Source organism: Chlorocebus sabaeus, chromosome 25 (genome assembly GCF_047675955.1).
Source record: "Chlorocebus sabaeus isolate Y175 chromosome 25, mChlSab1.0.hap1, whole genome shotgun sequence".
Classification (NCBI taxonomy): Eukaryota; Metazoa; Chordata; class Mammalia; order Primates; family Cercopithecidae; genus Chlorocebus; species Chlorocebus sabaeus.
In genome coordinates, this window is record NC_132928.1 from 79,939,665 (window position 1) to 79,945,806 (window position 6,142).

The window sequence follows — 6,142 nt, forward strand, 5'->3', positions numbered from 1 at the left end:
TGAATGAAACAAGACAGCAGTCTTTGTAGAGGTCTAGGCCAGGCCGGGCACGGTGGCTCATGCCTATAATCCTAGCACTTTGGGAGGCCAAGCCAGGTGGATTGTCTGAGCTCAGGAGTTTGAGACCATCCTGGGCAACAAGGCGAAACCTCGTCTCTACTAAAATACAAAAAATAAGTCGGGCATCGTGGCAAGTGCCTGTAGTTCCCCTTACCTGGGAGGCTGAGGCATGAGAATTGCTTGAACCTGGGAGGCAGAGGTTGCAGTGAGCCAAGATCCCACCACTGTACTCCAGCCTGGGCAACGGACTGAGACTCTGTCTCAAAAAAAAAACCAAAACAGTTCTAGGACAGGCCTGTAGCAACAGGTCACCTGAAAATGTGTTAAAAATGTTCAGGCCCTTGCTACTATGAATGAAATGGTTATGGGGGCGGTGGCGGGAATGTCTTCCAGCTCCACCCTACACTCTAAATCAATGACCCCCAACCTTTTCGACACCAGGGCCAGTTCTGTGGAAGACAAAATCCGGTCTGAGGGCAGAGGTGGTGGGATGGGGGACGGTTTGGGGATGAAATTGCTCCCCCTGAGATCATCAGGCATCAGAATCTCACAAGGAGCGCGTAGCCTAGATCCTTCGCATTGCAGTTCAAGATAGGATTCGTACTCCTGTGAGAATGTAATGCCGCCCCTGGTCTGACCGGAGCTCTGGCCACAGTGCTCACTCGCCTGCCACTCACCTCCTGTGGTCCGGCCTGGTTCCTAACAGGCCCCTCACGGTTACAAGTCCGTGGCCTGGGGATTGGGGACTTGTGTCTTAGACATTCTGACTCAGAAAGTCACCCTTAGGGTGAGGTCTGGCAATCTTGATTAAAATAAGTCCTTTAGGCCAGGCGCGGTGGCTCAAGCCTGTAATCCCAGCACTTTGGGAGGCCGAGACGGGCGGATCACGAGGTCAGAAGATCGAGACCATCCTGGCTAACACGGTGAAACTCCGTCTCTACTAAAAAATACAAAAAACTAGCTGGGCGAGGTGGCGGGCGCCTGTAGTCCCAGCTACTGGGGAGGCTGAGGCAGGAGAATGGCGTAAACCCAGGAGGCGGAGCTTGCAGTGAGCTGAGATCGCGCCACTGCCCTCCAGCCTGGGTGACAGAGCGAGACCCCATCTCAAAAAAAAAAAAAAAAAAAGGCCTCCAATTCTATGAGTTGTAGGCTTCAAATAAACAAATGAAATAAGCCCTCCAAGCGGATGCTGATGAGTGCTGATGTTTCAGAGTCATTGATCCAGCTGAGGTCAGCCAACTGTGGCCCATGGGCCAAATCCACCCGTTACGTATTTCTGTACAGCTCTCTAAGAATGCTTTTTGCATTTTCAAATGATTGGGAAAAAAATAAAAGAAAAATAACATTTCAGGACACGTGAGAAAGTTTAAATTCAAATTTCGGTATCCATAAAGATAATTTGATCCCACAGCCATTTATTTACTTACTGTCTCTGGCTGCTTTTGAACTACAACGGCAGAGATGGTGAATGGTGGCAGACAACTTTGAGTCTAAAATATTTACGATTTTGCCCTTTCCAGAAAAAGTTTCTGGACCTCTGCTCTGGGCAAAGCTGTTTAGAATTCTCAGTATTTGCGGAGGTGCGGCAGCTGTCAGCTGCACCCCAAATACAGGCCAATTCCACGGAGGGAAATCAGTCATCCCAGGCTCTGCCACGTATGATCCATTTCTGTGCCACCAAGTGAAATTAGTTTGCATCTCTAAAAGATGCTAAAAATGGCACTGAGGTCTAGAAAAATTTCCAAAGGCCCATCCAGTCCCATATCCAAATAAATAAATCTGGTTTTCACAACGCAAACTTTTGTTTTTATTGCTGAAAATGTTGCCAGATATGCCCAGCTGGTGTTTACATATTTCTCTAGCGAGCAAATATGGGGCAGGGAGCTTAATTTTCTTAGGCTCATTGGGAATGTCCTTGGAAGAGGGCTAGTTAGAACAGGAATTCTCAGGGTTTCATCTGAGGAATTTTTTTTTTTTTTTTTTTTAATAGAGACAAGGTCTCCATATGTTGTCCAGGCTGGTCTCAAGCTCCTGAACTCAAGCAATCCTCCCATCTCAGCCTCCTAAAGTGCTGGGATTACAGACGTGCGCCACCATGCCCAGCCTCTGAAGAATGTTAAGTACAAAAAAAGAAAAGCCACATGAAGAAGCAGCAGTCACTAAAACATGCTACAGACACAACGTACCAGGTGAACTTGAGGAGAGTCCTTAAACACAAATAAAATCTGCCTGTCGCTTTGGCATAAGAAGTAGAGTCCTAAGAAATGAGTCCAGACAGGTAGTTCATTGAGGACCTCACATAACATACCATGGATGCTAGTGATTATCCAGTGTACAACTGGGAATCATAAAAGAGCTTTGGCCGAGTGTGGTAGCTCACACCTGGAATCCTGGCACTTTGGGAAGCTGAGGTAGGAGGATCGTTTGAGCCCAAGAGTTCAAGACCTGACTGGGCAACACCATAAAACCCCATCTCTTAAAAGAAAAAAAAGAAGAAATGTTTCAAGAATAGGGGAGTAGTATTTATTTACTTTTATTATTTATTTATTTATTTATTTATTTATTTTGCAGAGACAAGTGAACATTTACTTTCATGGCTTTCTTCCTATGTGTATTTCAAGTTTTTTTCAAAACAAGGCCCAGGACTTTCCAGATTCAGTTATGTCCTTGGGCTTGGTCAGCTGCTGCAGGAGTCTTAGGGAGCCTTGTGTACATGCTAGAGTGACTCATTTACCGACATTAAACCCCAGGATAGATGCAACAAAGCAGGACCCTTCCTCTACGGAATGTGCTGATTTCAGACGACGCAGCACCCAATGTAGAAAACGCTGGAATTTTTCCTTGGAACTGGACTGTGATGAGAGGTGCTTGCCATAAACGTAAGCTACTGCCTTTTCTTTTCTTTGAGATGGACTTTCGCTTGTTGCCCAGGCTGGAGTGTAATGGCGTGATCTCGGCTCACTGCACCCTCCGCCTGGCAATTCTCCTGCCTCAGCCTCCCGAGTAGCTGGGATAACAGGCACGCGCCACCATGCCCGGCTAATTTTTGTATTTTTAGTAGAGACGGCATTTCTCCCTGTTGGTCAGGCTGGTCTTCAACTCCCAACCTCAGGTGATCCGCCCGCCTCAGCCTCCCCAAGTGTTGGGATTACAGGCATGAGCCATCACGCCCAGCCAGCTACTGTCTTTTCTTTGACCCTTCCTTTCCAGTTTTTGAAGATAAAGCAGGAAATAATCTTCTCTGAAGATACTTGATAAAAATTCCCCAAACAACAAAACACATGCTTCCACTTCATTGATAAAAATTTACCGCAGTTTGACACCTGGGTCTAGTTCAGCTGGTGGATGAGCTGATTGATACGTTCACCCTGATAGCCAGGTGTGCCGATCTCCTTGAGGAAGTCCACTCTATTTTTTGTAGCATGACGGGCCACTGAGAGGCGGAAAGGGCACAAGAACCATGAGATCTCCTGGAAATGCTTCCCTGGGAAGGTAATTTCATGAATGAGGTCTTCCAAGCAAATGACACCAAACTTCCCCAGGTTCTCCTCGATCACTGCGTTGTCTGTCAGAGGGATGGTCTTATTCTTGACCTTGGCTTGATCACGTTTCAACACGAATTCTCGGACAGACTTCAGATTTGGAAATCCCCAGGTCACATAACGTTCCACTATACGCAGCATTTTTAGGTTCTGGGGGGTGACTTTTACAAAGACACCACTAAAAATTTTCTTTAGGCGAAGTCTTGAGGTGGTTCTCTGCACCAGTAAACTCACGCCATCAATCCTTTCGACGTGTACAACAAAGGCCCAGGAATGTTTGTCTGGCAATTCCAAGGCATGAGGTTTCACTTCTAGTGGTCTGAGACGCACCTTGTCGCATTTCTGCCACCAGGAATCATGTGGGAATGATTCCAGTCGCTTAAACCTGGCCCTTTTCCTTTCCTCTGCTCCTGCTTTGCTAAAAGTGCCTGCTTTGCCGGGGTGGCTTTGAGGGCTTGATAGACCTTCCTCTCTTTTAGCAGATTTTCTGGAACCAAAGGGATTTTTCTTCGCTCTTGCTCCCCCATCTTTCTAGTGGTGCAGCTACTGTCATGTGCAACCCCACCCTCTTATTTATTTTTTGAGACGGAGTCTCGCTCTGTCGCCCACGCTGGAGTGCAGTGGTGCAATCTCATCTCACTGCAACCTCTGCTTCTCAGGTTCAGGGGACTTTTGTGCCTCAGTCTCCTGAGTATCTGGGATTACAGGCATGTGCCACCATGCCTGGCTAATTTTTATATTTTTAGTAGAGATGGGATTTCACCATGTTGGCCAAGTTGGCCTTTAACTCCTGACCTCAGGTGATCCACCTGCCTCGGCCTCCCAAAGTGCTGGGATTACAGGCATGAGCCACTGTGCCAGGCCAAAGAGGCATGCTTCTGCTTTCCACTTAAACTCAACCTGCTTTGTTATCCATGTTGCGGATCACACAGTAAGGGGTAAAATTGTGTATTCTTCCATCCTTTGCCCTTGAGAACTAAAAACTTCATGTTAAAAGTAAACCAGGCTGGGCGCGGTGGCTCATGCCTATAATCCCAGCACTTTGGGAGGCCGAGGTGGGTGGATCATGAGGTCAGGAGATCGAGACCATCCTGGCTAACATGATGAAAGCCCGTCTCTACCAAAAATACAAAAAATTAGCTGGGCGTGGTGGTGGGGGCCTGTAGTCCCAGCTACTCGGGAGGCTGAGGCAGGAAAATGGCATGAACCCGGGAGGCGGAGCTTGTAGTGAGCCGAGATCCGGCCACTGCACTCCAGCCTGGGTGACAGCGAGACTCCGTCTCAAAAAAAAAAAAAAAAAAAGTAAACCAGAGGCCACGCGCGGTGCCTCACACCTGTAATCCCTACACTTTGGGAGGCTGAGGCAGGTGGATCACCTAAGGTCAGGAGTTGGAGTTCAGCCTGGCCAACATGATGAAACTCCATTTCTACTAAAAATACAAAAAATTAGCTGGGTGTGGTGGTAGGTGCCTGTAATCCCAGGTACTCAGGAGGCTGAGGCAAGAGAATCACTTGAACCCAAGAGGCGGAGGTTGCAGTGAGCTAACATCATGCCACTGCACTCCAACCTGGGCCACAAGAGCAAAATTCCATCTCAAAAAATAAAAATATGTAAAAAAAATGGAAAGGTAAACCATATAGAGGGCCAGGCAGGGTGGCTCATGCCTGTAATCCCAGCACTTTGGGCAGTGGAGGCAGGCAGATCACATGAGGCCAGGAGTTCAAAACCAGCCTGGCCAGCATGGTGAAACCCCATCTCTACTATAATAAAAATACAAAAATTAGCCAGGCATAGTGGTGTGCCTCTGTAATTCCAGCTACTCATGAGGCTGAGACAGGAGAATCACTTGAATCCAGGAGGTGGAGGTTGCAGTGAGCTGAGATCGCACCACTGCACTCCAGCCTGGGCAACAGAGCAAGACCCTGTCTCAAAAGAAAAAATTTAAAACAAAAAGAAAATCTCTTTACATTTGTGCAAAAGCTCTATACTCTGAGATTTGACTTCTCTTAAAGAAGAGATTTGGAGTTTACCAAATACGCAATAATAATGTAATTAGTCCTGGGAAAAAAAAAAAAGTTGCGGGTAGGGGCGGTGCAGGCCGGGCGCAGTGGCTCACACCTGTAATCCCAGCACTTTGGGAAGCCAAGACAGGTGGATCACGAGGTCAGGGGTTCAAGACCAGCCTGGCCAAGATGGTGAAACCCCATCTCTACTAAAAATACAAAAAATTAGCCAGGCGTGGTGACAGGCGCCTGTAATCCCAGCTACTCGGAAGGCTGAGGCAGAGAATGGCTTGAACCCAGGAGGTGGAGGTTGCACGGAGCTGAGATCATGCCACTGCACTCCAGCCTGAATGACAGAGTGAGACTCAGTCTCAAAAAAAAAAAGAAAAAAAAAAAAAGGAAGGGCAGCTCTGCCCTCTTCTACTTCGCTACACCCACACCCCTCCACTCTGGGAGCCACACCCTTGCCCCACCCCACATTTGCATGGGTAATTTATTTAGGTTCCAACCTGAAAGCCACATTTTCTGAAAGATCT

General features: G+C 47.5%; 1 pseudogene; it reads right to left on the minus strand.

Moving 5' to 3' along the window:
- Positions 1 to 3,238: 3,238 nt before the first annotated feature.
- Positions 3,239 to 4,144, minus strand: LOC119619789 (ribosomal protein uL30-like; annotated as a pseudogene).
- Between the last annotated feature and the right edge of the window lie 1,998 nt (positions 4,145 to 6,142).